The 15,889-nt window shown below is 64.0% G+C and overlaps 1 protein-coding gene across 2 annotated transcripts in view; it reads right to left on the bottom strand.

The window, feature by feature from the left end:
- LOC112547409 (C-type lectin-like) overlaps positions 1–15,889 on the bottom strand; it is a 416,253-nt gene that overhangs the window by 207,374 nt on the left and 192,990 nt on the right. The window lies entirely within an intron of this gene.

Genomic DNA, 15,889 nt, shown 5'->3' with positions numbered 1-15,889 from the left:
CTGTGATCAGGACACTGGGGGGCGCCACTGAGAGGGTCAATTCAAGGCGAGCGGCTCAGAACCAGGGCTCCCCGCAGCCCAGGCCTGGGTCCTGCTCTGCAAGGCACCAAAGCAGCCCCTCCCGGCACGGCAGCTGCTCCCTGGCCGGAAGAAAGTCCCACAAACAATCCCCTGGGCCACTCAGACGGGCCCCCCAGGCCACGGGCCCGGCCAGTTTGTGCCTCAGCTCTCGCCCCCGAGCTCGCTGGGCCCGTCCGTTAGCGCTGGCCAGCAAAGGGCCGTTCACAGTCAGCGTGTGAGGGGAATCCGGCTGCCCCCCCCCGATTGCTCGGGGCCGTTCACAGTCAGCGTGTGAGGGGAATCCGGCTGCCCCCCCCCCCCCGATTGCTTGGGGCCATTCACAGTCAGCGTGTGAGGGGAATCCGGCTGCCCCCCCCCGATTGCTTGGGGCCATTCACAGTCAGCGTGTGAGGGGAATCCGGCTGCCCCCCCGATTGCTCGGGTCCGTTCACAGTCAGCGTGTGAGGGGAATCCGGCTGCCCCCCCCGATTGCTCGGGTCCGTTCACAGTCAGCGTGTGAGGGGAATCCGGCTGCCCCTCCGATTGCTCGGGTCCGTTCACAGTCAGCGTGTGAGGGGAATCCGGCTGCCCCCCCGATTGCTCGGGTCCGTTCACAGTCAGCGTGTGAGGGGAATCCGGCTGCCCCCCCCCGATTGCTCGGGTCCGTTCACAGTCAGCGTGTGAGGGGAATCCGGCTGCCCCTCCGATTGCTCGGGTCCGTTCACAGTCAGCGTGTGAGGGGAATCCGGCTGCCCCCCCGATTGCTCGGGGCCGTTCACAGTCAGCGTGTGAGGGGAATCCGGCTGCCCCCCCCCCCCGATTGCTTGGGGCCATTCACAGTCAGCGTGTGAGGGGAATCCGGCTGCCCCCCCCCGATTGCTCGGGTCCGTTCACAGTCAGCGTGTGAGGGGAATCCGGCTGCCCCCCCGATTGCTCGGGTCCGTTCACAGTCAGCGTGTGAGGGGAATCCGGCTGCCCCCCCGATTGCTCGGGTCCGTTCACAGTCAGCGTGTGAGGGGAATCCGGCTGCCCCCCCCCGATTGCTCGGGTCTGTTCACAGTCAGCGTGTGAGGGGAATCCGACTGCCCCCCCGATTGCTCGGGTCCGTTCACAGTCAGCGTGTGAGGGGAATCCGGCTGCCCCCCCCCGATTGCTCGGGTCCGTTCACAGTCAGCGTGTGAGGGGAATCCGGCTGCCCCCCCCCGATTGCTCGGGTCTGTTCACAGTCAGCGTGTGAGGGGAATCCGGCTGCCCCCCTCGATTGCTTGGGGCCGTTCACAGTCAGCGTGTGAGGGGAATCCGGCTGCCCCCCCGATTGCTCGGGTCCGTTCACAGTCAGCGTGTGAGGGGAATCCGGCTGCCCCCCCGATTGCTCGGGTCCGTTCACAGTCAGCGTGTGAGGGGAATCCGGCTGCCCCCCCCCGATTGCTCGGGTCCGTTCACAGTCAGCGTGTGAGGGGAATCCGGCTGCCCCCCCGATTGCTCGGGTCCGTTCACAGTCAGCGTGTGAGGGGAATCCGGCTGCCCCCCCCCGATTGCTTGGGTCCGTTCACAGTCAGCGTGTGAGGGGAATCCGGCTGCCCCCCCCCGATTGCTCGGGTCCGTTCACAGTCAGCGTGTGAGGGGAATCCGGCTGCCCCCCCGATTGCTCGGGTCCGTTCACAGTCAGCGTGTGAGGGGAATCCGGCTGCCCCCCCCCGATTGCTCGGGTCCGTTCACAGTCAGCGTGTGAGGGGAATCCGGCTGCCCCCCTCGATTGCTTGGGGCCGTTCACAGTCAGCGTGTGAGGGGAATCCGGCTGCCCCCCCGATTGCTCGGGTCCGTTCACAGTCAGCGTGTGAGGGGAATCCGGCTGCCCCCCCGATTGCTCGGGTCCGTTCACAGTCAGCGTGTGAGGGGAATCCGGCTGCCCCCTCGATTGCTCGGGTCCATTCACAGTCAGCGTGTGAGGGGAATCCGGCTGCCCCCCCGATTGCTCGGGTCCGTTCACAGTCAGCGTGTGAGGGGAATCCGGCTGCCCCCCCCCGATTGCTCGGGTCCGTTCACAGTCAGCGTGTGAGGGGAATCCGGCTGCCCCTCCGATTGCTCGGGTCCGTTCACAGTCAGCGTGTGAGGGGAATCCGGCTGCCCCCCCCCGATTGCTTGGGTCCGTTCACAGTCAGCGTGTGAGGGGAATCCGGCTGCCCCCCCGATTGCTCGGGTCCGTTCACAGTCAGCGTGTGAGGGGAATCCGGCTGCCCCCCCCCCGATTGCTCGGGTCCATTCACAGTCAGCGTGTGAGGGGAATCCGGCTGCCCCCCCCCGATTGCTCGGGTCCGTTCACAGTCAGCGTGTGAGGGGAATCCGGCTGCCCCCCCCCGATTGCTCGGGTCCGTTCACAGTCAGCGTGTGAGGGGAATCCGGCTGCCCCCCCCCGATTGCTCGGGTCTGTTCACAGTCAGCGTGTGAGGGGAATCCGGCTGCCCCCCCCCGATTGCTCGGGTCCGTTCACAGTCAGCGTGTGAGGGGAATCCGGCTGCCCCTCCGATTGCTCGGGTCCGTTCACAGTCAGCGTGTGAGGGGAATCCGGCTGCCCCCCCCCGATTGCTCGGGTCCGTTCACAGTCAGCGTGTGAGGGGAATCCGGCTGCCCCCCCCCGATTGCTCGGGTCCGTTCACAGTCAGCGTGTGAGGGGAATCCGGCTGCCCCCCCCGATTGCTCGGGTCCGTTCACAGTCAGCGTGTGAGGGGAATCCGGCTGCCCCTCCGATTGCTCGGGTCCGTTCACAGTCAGCGTGTGAGGGGAATCCGGCTGCCCCCCCCCGATTGCTCGGGTCCGTTCACAGTCAGCGTGTGAGGGGAATCCGGCTGCCCCCCCCGATTGCTCGGGTCCGTTCACAGTCAGCGTGTGAGGGGAATCCGGCTGCCCCCCCGATTGCTCGGGTCCGTTCACAGTCAGCGTGTGAGGGGAATCCGGCTGCCCCCCCCGATTGCTCGGGTCCGTTCACAGTCAGCGTGTGAGGGGAATCCGGCTGCCCCCCCGATTGCTCGGGTCCGTTCACAGTCAGCGTGTGAGGGGAATCCGGCTGCCCCCCCGATTGCTCGGGTCCGTTCACAGTCAGCGTGTGAGGGGAATCCGGCTGCCCCCCCCCGATTGCTCGGGTCCGTTCACAGTCAGCGTGTGAGGGGAATCCGGCTGCCCCCTCCGATTGCTCGGGTCCATTCACAGTCAGCGTGTGAGGGGAATCCGGCTGCCCCCCCCCGATTGCTCGGGTCCGTTCACAGTCAGCGTGTGAGGGGAATCCGGCTGCCCCGCCCGATTGCTCGGGTCCGTTCACAGTCAGCGTGTGAGGGGAATCCGGCTGCCCCCCCGATTGCTCGGGTCCGTTCACAGTCAGCGTGTGAGGGGAATCCGGCTGCCCCCCCCCCCGATTGCTTGGGGCCGTTCACAGTCAGCGTGTGAGGGGAATCCGGCTGCCCCCCCGATTGCTCGGGTCCGTTCACAGTCAGCGTGTGAGGGGAATCCGGCTGCCCCCCCGATTGCTCGGGTCCGTTCACAGTCAGCGTGTGAGGGGAATCCGGCTGCCCCCCCGATTGCTCGGGTCCGTTCACAGTCAGCGTGTGAGGGGAATCCGGCTGCCCCCCCGATTGCTCGGGTCCGTTCACAGTCAGCGTGTGAGGGGAATCCGGCTGCCCCCCCGATTGCTCGGGTCCGTTCACAGTCAGCGTGTGAGGGGAATCCGGCTGCCCCCCCGATTGCTCGGGTCCGTTCACAGTCAGCGTGTGAGGGGAATCCGGCTGCCCCCCCCGATTGCTTGGGGCCGTTCACAGTCAGCGTGTGAGGGGAATCCGGCTGCCCCCCCGATTGCTCGGGTCCGTTCACAGTCAGCGTGTGAGGGGAATCCGGCTGCCCCCCCGATTGCTCGGGTCCGTTCACAGTCAGCGTGTGAGGGGAATCCGGCTGCCCCCCCCCCCGATTGCTCGGGTCCATTCACAGTCAGCGTGTGAGGGGAATCCGGCTGCCCCCCCCCGATTGCTCGGGTCCATTCACAGTCAGCGTGTGAGGGGAATCCGGCTGCCCCGCCCGATTGCTCGGGTCCGTTCACAGTCAGCGTGTGAGGGGAATCCGGCTGCCCCCCCCGATTGCTCGGGTCCGTTCACAGTCAGCGTGTGAGGGGAATCCGGCTGCCCCCCCGATTGCTCGGGTCCATTCACAGTCAGCGTGTGAGGGGAATCCGGCTGCCCCGCCCGATTGCTTGGGGCCGTTCACAGTCAGCGTGTGAGGGGAATCCGGCTGCCCCCCCGATTGCTCGGGTCCGTTCACAGTCAGCGTGTGAGGGGAATCCGGCTGCCCCCCCCCGATTGCTCGGGTCCGTTCACAGTCAGCGTGTGAGGGGAATCCGGCTGCCCCCCCGATTGCTCGGGTCCGTTCACAGTCAGCGTGTGAGGGGAATCCGGCTGCCCCCCCGATTGCTCGGGGCCGGTGTCACATTACTGAATTTGAGGGCAGCAGCCAGATCACTGCTGCACCCACAGGTGGGGGTGTTGGCCCCAAAAATGGTATAGAAGGTGCCATGTGGGGTATTGAATAGAAGCTCACTGTCTGCTGATCCTGTGTACGCTGTTCATGTGAGTGTAGAATGTCTGTGTGTGCAATTATTAGCATGTACTTGTATGGACACTGAATATTTCCCTGCATGTGGTTGAGCATTGGGCAGGGCCGGGCCTGTGGACATGCTAATTAGCGAGGCCCTGTGGGACAATGGCTCTCAATGGGCCACGGCACACCTAATGAGTGGGGACTCATACCTAACGGCTACCAGCAGGCAACACAGGAATAAGATGGACCAGGTGACCTGCTATAGCCAAGAAGAGGCCAGGAAGGAGGGATAAAGAGGCCATGTGGGGGACTCCATCTTGGTTCTCAGCTCGGCACTTCATCCCAGAGGCAGCACTGCAGGGATTGAAGAGCCCGGAAGACCTGTGAACCCATCCTGATCGTAGGATGTGCAACAAGGACTTTTAAACCAGCAGCTGCAACATCTCTGCTAGAGCCTGCATCGAGAACTGGGAGATTCGGTGCATGTAACGTACTATTCTTTAACAACCTCACTCTCAGGCTTTTCTTTCTTGTAATAATAAACCTTTAGTTGTTAGATTCTAAAGGATTGGCCCAGCGTGATTTGTGGGTAAGGTCCAGAGGGCAAATTGACCAGGGATCTGTGGCTGGTTTCTTGGAACCGGACAGAACTTGTTCGGGGTAGGTGGGATTGGGTGCTAGGACCCCCCACCTGTGTATAGGCCCGGGGCCATCTGGGGCACGGATATTGCTGGGGTGTCGGAGGGGTTTTGCTCGGGAGGCTTCAGGCAGGCAGCTGAAGCGCTCTGTGGGACTGGTTTGTGGCCTGTGTGGAGAGGTCACCAGTCTGGGGGCTGTAAGGAGCCCCGAATTTGAGCAATTCGCCCTGAGCGGACGCCCTCAGCTGTGCCCAGACACGGCCTGGTCCGTCACAGCTGGGTGCAGGGCTGTCGCGGAGACAGAACAAACTCTCTTGAAATGGACTGCCCCAGGCTGGGCGTGTGCATGTCCCGGTCCCCCCGCGCCATGGGCGGCCGGAGCTTGGGGCGAGGCTGGGAACCGTCCTGCGGGGGGCGCCAGGGAAACACAGACCCGCCCATTGGCGTTGTGGGGACATGTGGGATGGGCACGTCCCGAGGCTGCCTGCAGACACGGTCCCCCATTGAAACCAGCTGCCTTGGGCCGGGAAAGGTTCGTCACCGGGCGACCAGAATCACTGGCCAGGGACAAGCTGTGCCTGGCCCCGAAGGCACGGAGGGAGGCAGACGGGAGGTATCTGGGATCATCCCCTCCCGACGTGCTCCTTGCAGCTCCCCTCCCTTCCCGCGCCCTGGCACTGACTGGTCTGGCCACATTCTGGGGAGAACCCGGCTGAAATCTGGGGAGGGGTGTGTGGCCCTGCATCCCTCCCACGCACGTGTGGCCCACGACTGCACCGTGCCGGGTCCCAGGCGAGGCATCAGGATCTTGTGCAAAAGGGGGTTTGTGCAAAACGGAAGCGGCTCCACTGCTGCGTTCGGCACCAAAACCCCTTGCGCAAAAAGAATGGGCAGGAAATATGCTAATGACATCGTGACTTTGCCCTTCCCGCGGGGGCGGCGATTCGGTGAGGTTTGAGCTGTGAGATGTGCCGGGGACCGACCACAGACCTCACCACAGTTATTTTCTGTCGGCTTCTTCCAGGAAAGGGGAGCAGGGGCAGAACCGCGCCGGACGAGGGAGGGCGGCGAGGCCACCCCCAAGCTGAGCCCCCAGGCTGCAGGCAGCAGAGAGAGGAAAACAAGGCGAGTTTTGGAGCACACAGAGCTGGGGAGTGGGGCCGTGACCAACACCCAGAGCACTGGGACTGGCCTCCCCGTGGAGAGAAAGCCAACCTGAGCAGCAGGGCCTCTCTGACCCGTTCGTAATCACCCGGCTGCAGATCTCCAGCTGGCTGAGCCCTCCTGATCCAGCAAGGGGGTGAGCTCTTGCAGCCGGTCAGCTGGGGGGGTCTGGGGCAGCTCACAGGCCCGCTCACAGCAGCTGAGGAACCGTCCATGTCCCCCACGTCTTTACACGGGGCCTCTCAGCTTCTCCGCTCTGGCATGGCCAGCTCATGCTGCCGCTGCTCTCTACGCTCTTGTGACTCCAATTCTCTTAGCCTCAGCTCCATCTCCAGCCAGCGCAGCTCTGCCGGGCTGACTCCCGCCCTGGACGAACGGCGGCCGGCAGGGCTTGGCTGGATGGGCACCGCGTCTCTCTGACGGTCACCACCCCTCCCTCCAGTCTGAGAGCCAGAGACGCTCCCGGGGGGTCGGGCTGCTCCCCGCTGGGACAGGGTCCAGGCCCCTGCACAGGTCAGTCTCTTCCAGCCGGGCAATCAGCTGGGTCTTGGTTGCTTTCCCCATGGCCAGGCCCCTCTCTCTGCACAAGGTCTGCCCTCGGGAGATGGGCGTAGGCCGGTTCCTGGGTGCAGACTCACCGGCCTAGTGCCGTAGCGCCGCACAATTCCCTGGAAGCTCCATCCATGGGGTGCAGTGAATCCCACTTCGGACACCACTGTCCCCCCGATCCTGCACCCCCAGAGCCACAAGGACAGACTCCACCGGCCAGTAGAATAGGGAGGGTTTATTGCTTCTCCAGCATACAGCACAGCACAGGTGTCATCTGGTTCCAGGAGCCAGGGCCAGGGTGCCTCAGCCCCAAGAGATGGGGAGTGACTGGGCCCCTAAATCCCAGCCCCCTGCTTAGACTGTTCTCCCCATGCTGCCCAGACAGCAGCTGCCTTACAGCCAGGCCGTTCCCCCCAGCCAGGTGCTGGTCTCCACCCCCCTCCCTTTGTCTCTCCCTGGGAGGCTGAGCCTGGGTGTCTGGGTTAATCCACATTGGGAGAGTCAGTGAGAATCTCCCATCCCAGCGCAGGGGGACCCCGGTCACAGAGCAGACAGCCCCCCCCCGCGCCACACGGAGAGAGCGGCTATTGGATGCAGCCTCACAGTCTGAGGGGCCCAGAGGGCTCTGCCGTACCCCAGCTCCCAGTTACACCCCAAGGACTCACAGCGACCCCCCAAAGTGCACAGCGATGGTACCGATCAGCCCCTCCTCCAGCCACGAGCCGGGCCACGCGGGCGAGAGGCCTCCAGACTCAGCGTCTGTCGCCGAGCGACTCGGGCGCAGGCCCAACGTCAATGAGCCAAAGGCCTGCGAGGGGCTGGGGCCGGCGGGGCGCCGGGTTTGCACAGGTGGAAAAGCCAGAGGGGACCACTGTGATCGCCTCCCCTGCCCTCCTGCACCGCACGGGCCAGAGGCCCCTGGCAGCGAGTGCGCCTGGTCTGCAGAACCGCCCCGCCCCCGCTGGGACCGTCCTGCCGGCTCCGCTCCCTGCTCACACCCAGCGGCAGGGTGCTATTTCCGGGCAGGTTGGTGATGGAGATCGTGGCTGTTGCTGGGCTGAGGACTGACCGTGTGGTGACACCCTCCCCCACAGGCGCAGGCGCTGAGCTCTCCCCGCTGGCCACTGCTTGGTGTCGTTCCGATGGGCGGCCTGATCGTGTGCAGCGCAGATGGAATCAGAGCCTCCTGCAGCACCAGGCGACAGATCTTGCAGCATCGGCGCTGGGGACCAACGCCCTGAGGAAGTGGGGTTTGCCCAGGGGCGCTCAGCACCCCAGAACTATCGCTTAGTCTCTGGTCCCACAGGCCTGCTGCTCTCAAAGACCCTCAGCCAGTTGTGTCAGCTTCCCAGCATGCACAGCAGCCTCGTCGACCTTTTGTCCCCCGCGTTATCGGTTCCCCTTTGCAGTTGCAAACCAGCGCCACGCCGGCCCCTTCAGTCCTGACATTGCCTGAAACGTGCCGGCATGTCCACGGGTCCGCATGTCGGCTTGTCGACATGTCAACGTGTCCGTGTGTCAGCGTGTCCACGAGTCATCGAGTCCCTTTCAAACTTGTGCACGTTTCTTGAACTCAACCCCAGCGCGTCCGGCCCCACTCCAATGACCATGCCATCGGGGAGGGGGTGTGATGCCTTCAGCGATGTTACTGGCATCACTTCCTGCCTCGATTTGGCCTCAGGGGTGTCACGTTCTTGGAATGGGGACTGACCGGCCAAGTAGCAGTTCTGCAGAACAGGACCTGGGGGCTACAGTGGATGAGAAGCTGGAGATGAGCCAGCATGGCTGGTGTAAGCATGCGTGGAAATCGCTGCCTGTGTCCCTGCCTGTGGGCGGCTCCACAAATGCACAGCCGGGGAGGGCGGCTGTTTGATGCAGCCTCACAGTCTGAGGGGGCCCAGAGGGCTCCGCCGTACCCCAGCTCCCACTTGTGGCGGTGCGTCATGGCCCCCGCCTCCTGCTCCCCTGGAATGGCCCGGACAGACCCCACCAGCCAGTAGAATAGAGGGAGTTTATTGCTTCTCCACGATACAGCACAATATAGATGTAAGCTGGTTACAGGGCAGGCCTAGGATTCCTCAGCCCCTCTTGAGATGGGGGAGCCTGCGCCCCTAAATCCAGCCCGTTGCCTAGGCTGCTTCCTCCATGATCCCAGCCAGAAACCTAACTCCCTCACTTCCAGTCCTGCCCCCAGCCAGGGTTCCACTCCCCTTCTTCCCATTGTTCCGCTCCCTGGGAGATAACTGGTCGGACAGGTCCGGAGCCTCCTTGCATAATGACTCATCCCCTGCCCTGCTGGGCCCTGCTGCAGCCAGTGGGGGTCACCCACAGCCCACTGCCCAGCACAGTAACCAGCAAGGTACCCCCACTACATCACACCAGTTACACCCCAAGGACTCACAGCGACCCCCCAAAGTGCACAGCGATGGTACCGATCAGCCCCTCCTCTAGCTATGAGCCGGGTCACGCGGGCGAGAGGCCTCCAGACTCAGCGTCTGTCGCCGAGCGACTCGGGCGCAGGCCCAACATCAATGAGCCAAAGGCCTGCGAGGGGCTGGGGCCGGCGGGGCGCCGGGTTTGCACAGATGGAAAAGCCAGAGGGGACCACTGTGATCGCCGCCCCTGCCCTCCTGCACCGCACGGGCCAGAGGCCCCTGGCAGTGAGCTGTGTGGCAGGCCCAGAGCGCCAGGTCTGCAGAACCGCCCCGCCCCCGCTGGGACCGTCCTGCCGGCTCCGCTCCCTGCTCACACCCAGCGGCAGGGTGCTATTTCCGGGCAGGTTGGTGATGGAGATCGTGGCTGTTGCTGGGCTGAGGACTGACCGTGTGGTGACACCCTCCCCCCCTCCTCCCCCACAGGCGCAGGCGCTGAGCTCTCCCCGCTGGCCACTGCTTGGTGTCGTTCCGATGGGCGGCCTGATCGTGTGCAGCGCAGATGGAATCAGAGCCTCCCGCAGCACCACGCGACAGATCTCGCAGCATCGGCGCTGGGGACCAACGCCCTGAGGAAGTGGGGTTTGCCCAGGGGCGCCCAGCACCCCAGAACTATCGCTTAGTCTCTGGGTCCCACAGGCCTGCTGCTCTCACAGACCCTCAGCCTGTCGTGTCGGCTTCCCAGCATGCACATCGACCTCTTGTCCCCCTAAGTTATCGGTTCCCCTCTGCAGTTGCAAACCGGCGCCACGCCGGCCCCTTCAGTCCTGACATTGCCTGAAACGTGCCGGCATGTCCATGGGTCCGCATGTCGGCTTGTCGACATCTCAACGTGTCCGTGTGTCAGCGTGTCCACGAGTCATCGAGTCCCTTTCAAACTTTTGCACGTTTCTGGAACTCAACCCCAGCGCGTCCGGCCGCACTCCAATGACCATGCCGTCGGGGAGGGGGTGTGATGCCCTCAGCGATGTTACTGGCATCACTTCCTGCCTCGATTTTGCCTCGGGGGTGTCACGTTCTTGGATTTCAGTAGCAGCAGGCAGGTCAGCGCTGCACCCGTGGGGGGGTTCCCCAAGTGGATGCAAAGAGGCCCCAGGAGGTGTCCAGTGAGGGCTGGGGCCTGGCAGGTTCTGGCCGCGCTGCTCACACACATGCCTGCTTTGTGGGGCGCTGTTATGACCAGGGGCTCTGCTCTGGGCTTGCATTTTCGGGGGTTCTATCTGGGAGACAGCAGCAGGTGCCACCCGCCCACCCCCCTCGCAAGGGGCGATCCCCCAGTGACTAGCAGTGCTGCATGCACAACGGCCCTTCGGTGGTGCCAGCTGACGCCTGGGAAATTCGGAGGGAACCTGCCGGGCAGCAGGGACCCCGACTGTTGGCATGAAAAGGCCCCGGACAGGTGAGCGGCTCTTGTTTGGGAGGTCCCGTCACTCGGGAGACACTGGGTTTCCCTTCACGTGGCCCAGGGGATAAACGGCGCCTGGGGGTGTGACATCACTTGGGGCCCTGGCCCAAAAGGGAACGGGGCAGGGAAGGGTCCAGAGTGACCTGGACAGAGTAGATGCATTGTTACAGACTGGGGACTGACCGGCCAAGTAGCAGTTCTGCAGAACAGGACCTGGGGGCTACAGTGGATGAGAAGCTGGAGATGAGCCAGCATGGCTGGTGTAAGCATGCGTGGAAATCGCTGCCTGTGTCCCTGCCTGTGGGCGGCTCCACAAATGCACAGCCGGGGAGGGCGGCTGTTTGATGCAGCCTCACAGTCTGAGGGGGCCCAGAGGGCTCCGCCGTACCCCAGCTCCCACTTGTGGCGGTGCGTCATGGCCCCCGTCTCCTGCTCCCCCGGAATGGCCCGGACAGACTCCACCAGCCAGTAGAAAAGAGGGAGTTTATTGCTTCTCCACGATACAGCACAATATAGATGTAAGCTGGTTACAGGGCAGGCCTAGGATTCCTCAGCCCCTCTTGAGATGGGGGAGCCTGCGCCCCTAAATCCAGCCCGTTGCCTAGGCTGCTTCCTCCATGATCCCAGCCAGAAACCTAACTCCCTCACTTCCAGCCCTGCCCCCAGCCAGGGCTCCACTCCCCTTCTTCCCATTGTTCCGCTCCCTGGGAGATAACTCGTCGGACAGGTCCGGAGCCTCCTTGCATAATGACTCATCCCCTGCCCTGCTGGGCCGTGCTACAGCCAGTGTAGGTCACCCACAGCCCACTGCCCAGCACAGTAACCAGCAAGGTACCCCCCACTACATCACACCAGTTACACCCCAAGGACTCACAGCGACCCCCCAAAGTGCACAGCGATGGTACCGATCAGCCCCTCCTCCAGCTATGAGCCGGGCCACGCGGGCGAGAGGCCTCCAGACTCAGCGTCTGTCGCCGAGCGACTCGGGCGCAGGCCCAACGTCAATGAGCCAAAGGCCTGCGAGGGGCTGAGGCCGGCGGGGCGCCGGGTTTGCACAGGTGGGAAAGCCAGAGGGGACCACTGTGATCGCCGCCCCTGCCCTCCTGCACCGCACGGGCCAGAGGCCCCTGGCAGTGAGCTGTGTGGCAGGCCCAGAGCGCCAGGTCTGCAGAACCGCCCCGCCCCCGCTGGGACCGTCCTGCCGGCTCCGCTCCCTGCTCACACCCAGCGGCAGGGTGCTATTTCCAGGCAGATTGGTGATGGAGATCGTGGCTGTTGCTGGGCTGAGGACTGACCGCGTCGTGACACCCTCCCCCACAGGCGCAGGCGCTGAGCTCTCCCCGCTGGCCACTGCTTGGTGTCGTTCCGATGGGCGGCCTGATCGTGTGCAGCGCAGATGGAATCAGAGCCTCCCGCAGCACCAGGCGACAGATCTCGCAGCATCGGCGCTGGGGACCAACGCCCTGAGGAAGTGGGATTTGCCCAGGGGCGCCCAGCACCCCAGAACTATCGCTTAGTCTCTGGGTCCCACAGGCCTGCTGCTCTCACAGACCCTCAGCCGGTCGTGTCGGCTTCCCAGCATGCACATCGACCTCTGGTCCCCCGCGTTATCGGTTCCCCTTTGCAGTTGCAAACCGGCGCCACGCCGGCCCCTTCAGTCCTGACATTGCCTGAAACGTGCTGGCATGTCCACGGGTCCGCATGTCGGCTTGTCGACATGTCAACGTGTCCGTGTGTCAGCGTGTCCACGAGTCATCGAGTCCCTTTCAAACTTTTGCACGTTTCTTGAACTCAACCCCAGCGCGTCCGGCCCCACTCCAATGACCATGCCGTCGGGGAGGGGGTGTGATGCCCTCAGCGATGTTACTGGCATCACTTCCTGCCTCGATTTTGCCTCGGGGGTGTCACGTTCTTGGATTTCAGTAGCAGCAGGCAGGTCAGCGCTGCACCCGTGGGGGGGTTCCCCAAGTGGATGCAAAGAGGCCCCAGGAGGTGTCCAGTGAGGGCTGGGGCCTGGCAGGTTCTGGCCGCGCTGCTCACACACATGCCTGCTTTGTGGGGCGCTGTTATGACCAGGGGCTCTGCTCTGGGCTTGCATTTTAGGGGGTTCTATCTGGGAGACAGCAGCAGGTGCCACCCGCCCACCCCCCTCGCAAGGGGCGGTCCCCCAGTGACTAGCAGTGCTGCATGCACAACGGCCCTTCGGTGGTGCCAGCTGATGCCTGGGGAACTCGGAGGAACCTGCCGGCCAGCAGGGACCCCGACTGTTCCCATGAAAAGGCCCCTGGCAGGTGGGAGGTCCCGTCACTCCGGAGACGCTGGGTTTCGCTGCGCGTGGGCCAGGGGATAACGGTCCCTGGGGGTGTGACAGCACCTGGGGCCTTGGCCCAGAAGGGAACGGGGGGGAGGGGCGCAGCCCTCACTTCCGCGCTGACCCTCCCCTTTGCTCCGGGGCTCCGGGGAGCAGAGGCCCCTCCCATTTCATGCAGGGTCCCCGGAGCATTCACAGGCTCGGCGGAGGCCAGACAGGCGCCCTGGCAGGACCCTCTTCCCTCCCTCAAGGCCCGTCCGACCGGCCCACGGGGCTCTGGGGCCACAGCCACGGGGGGCTGAACCCCTCCCCAGGCCTGCGGCGAGAGCTGCCCTGCCCAGGAGCGCGGCCCGGCTCTGCCGCTCAAGGCAGGGCCGGTGAGCGGGGGCGCTGCTCTCAGGCACTTACCGGAGAAGAGCCTTCGGCTGCCCCCTCTGACTCGTCCCTGAGTCTCTTCCGCACTCGCCACGTGGGATCAGCCAGGACCCGCTGGCGACTGCCGGGGGCCCGAGGCCGGTGCTCCTGCTCCCACTCGTCTGCTCTGAGCACGGCCGCTGTGACGGGCAAAGCGCCCTGGCCCAGCGCACGCTGGGTCCAGCCTCTGGAATGGGCCCTGCACCACCGACCCCAACGGCAACCGCCACGCTCGGCCCTGCCACGGGGGGGTGTTGTCCACTTCTCTGATCGGGTTACCAGGTGAGTTCAGAAAAAGTACCAGGCACACTTCATCTGGGATGGGGGGGACTGGCCGGGAGGGGAGTGGGGCCGGCTGGGAGGAGATGTGGGGTGGGAAACCGGCTGCTGGGAAGCAGGGCTGGGGGGAGGTGGGGGGGTCATCGGGGGCAGCAGGGCTGGCCGGGGGAGATGGAGGGGGAATAACCGGCTGGCAAAAGCTGGGCTGGCTGGGAGGAGGGTGGGGTGTCGGAGGCAGCGGGAGCAGAAGCAGGGGAGAATCGGCCGGCTGGTTGGGAGGGGGTCGGGGGAGCGGGACTGGCCGGGTAGGGAGCAGGGGGAGAGAACTGGCTGGTGGGGAACGTGGCTGACCCAGGCGCACACAGATCCCGGGGCGCTGCCCGTCCCACGCATGGTCCCGGCAAAGCATGAGCGAGTCCGGCCCCAGGGATCCCATCCCACCTGGCTAGCTGGTCGCTCACGCAGCGTGAGCGCGTCTACCGGCCCGCGGTTCGCAACTCCAAACCGACATCCCTAATGATGATTCAATTGTCTAGACTGCGGATGATCAGCCGGTCGGCAGCGCGGCGCGGCGGCCGTGTTTATTTTAATGAAGCTGGGATTGTTTAAATCCTACTTCTTTGACTGCGCCCACTAAACTATTTTACAGGGCTCCGTCGACGGAGCCGCGTCGTCTAGACATAGCCCCGGGGTCTGACCTGACACCGGGCCTGTTCGGGGGCGAGGCCCATCCTCAGTCTGGCCTCTTGCTTCTGCAGCTCAGAATCGGCCAAGGCGTCCTCTGACAAGTGGGCTGCCCCCAGGAAGGGCCGTGGCAGGCCCTCGCGAGGCGGAGGAAGACGCCCGCCTGGGACACGGACGTTTCCTGGAGTGTTGAGCAGGGATTGGAGCAGGGTTGGTGGGTGGGGTACCCGGAGCATCCGACCGTTCAGCGTTCTCCAGCGTCGCTGCGGCCTCCGCTTCAGCGCATCTCACCTCTGCCTCGGCTTCCGCTCCCCCTCCCTTTCTAAGCCTTTCATTTCCAGTTCCACTTCCTCTCGCTTCAGCTTCAGGCAGCCTCCACCCCCTTCTCAGTGCGAGACCCGCCAGCCGCAAGGGCACCCTCCCACCCTGGGGACGGGCTCCGCCTGGCCGAGAGAGGGAAGAGCATCTTCGCGGGCAGGCTTCAAACCTAGCGAGATTCCTCGGGGGCGGTGAGCCAAGTGCTGGGGGAAGTGGGATACCGGGAAGAAACACAAGGAGGACGGAGCAACAGAGGAGGAGGATCCTTGTCCTCCTCGTCCGCCTTCCAACAAAGCGGCTGGTGCCCGCTCCTGAAAGTTTCCCAGACTAAGCCAGTTAACTCTCCTAGATCCGAGTGGCCGTATTCCAGGCGCGTGGCGACCCTGCTCAGTTCTGTGTGGTCAGTAGTAAAAGTAGAGTGGCATGTGCCTTAGTGACTGTGTTTTCTCCTACATCTCCAGGAAGAAATCACAGGCAACGTGGGCCTTCCTGTCCCCCACTGATTGGGGGGGGGATGGACAGGAGGAGTGCTGGCCAGCGCCTGGTGACCAAGGGGTTAAACTCAGGGTACGTCTACACTAGCCCCCCAGTTCGAACTAGGGAGGCTAAAGCAGGCATTCGAACTTGCAAATGAAGCCTGGGATTTAAATATCCTGGGCTTTATTTGCATCTTCCCATCTGGGCGCCATTTTTAAATCCCCCTTAGTCTAAACTAACCACCCGCGGCTCCACGCGGCTCCACGCGGCCGTCAAACATTAACTCAAACTGAGTCCTTGGTTCGAATGAACTGTTACACCCCGTGGGATGTAGGAACGGGGTTACGAGTACGAGGTGTAACCGTTAACCTGTACTAAGGACTCAGTTCGAGTTAACGTTTGACGGCCGCGTGGAGCCGCGGGCGGTTAGTTTGGACTGGGGGGATGTAAAAATGGCGCGTGGATGGGAAGATGCAAATAAAGGCCAGGGTATTTAAATCCCGGGCTTCACTTGCAAGTTCGAATGCCTGCTTTAGCCTAGTTCAAACTGGGGTGGCAGTGTAGACAGCCTCACAGCCAC

Source organism: Pelodiscus sinensis, chromosome 1, assembly GCF_052426305.1.
Source record: "Pelodiscus sinensis isolate ZL-2025 chromosome 1, ASM5242630v1, whole genome shotgun sequence".
NCBI classification, from domain to species: Eukaryota; Metazoa; Chordata; order Testudines; family Trionychidae; genus Pelodiscus; species Pelodiscus sinensis.
The sequence above is the reverse complement of the archived record's forward strand: the minus strand, read 5'-3'. Positions and strand labels throughout refer to the sequence as shown.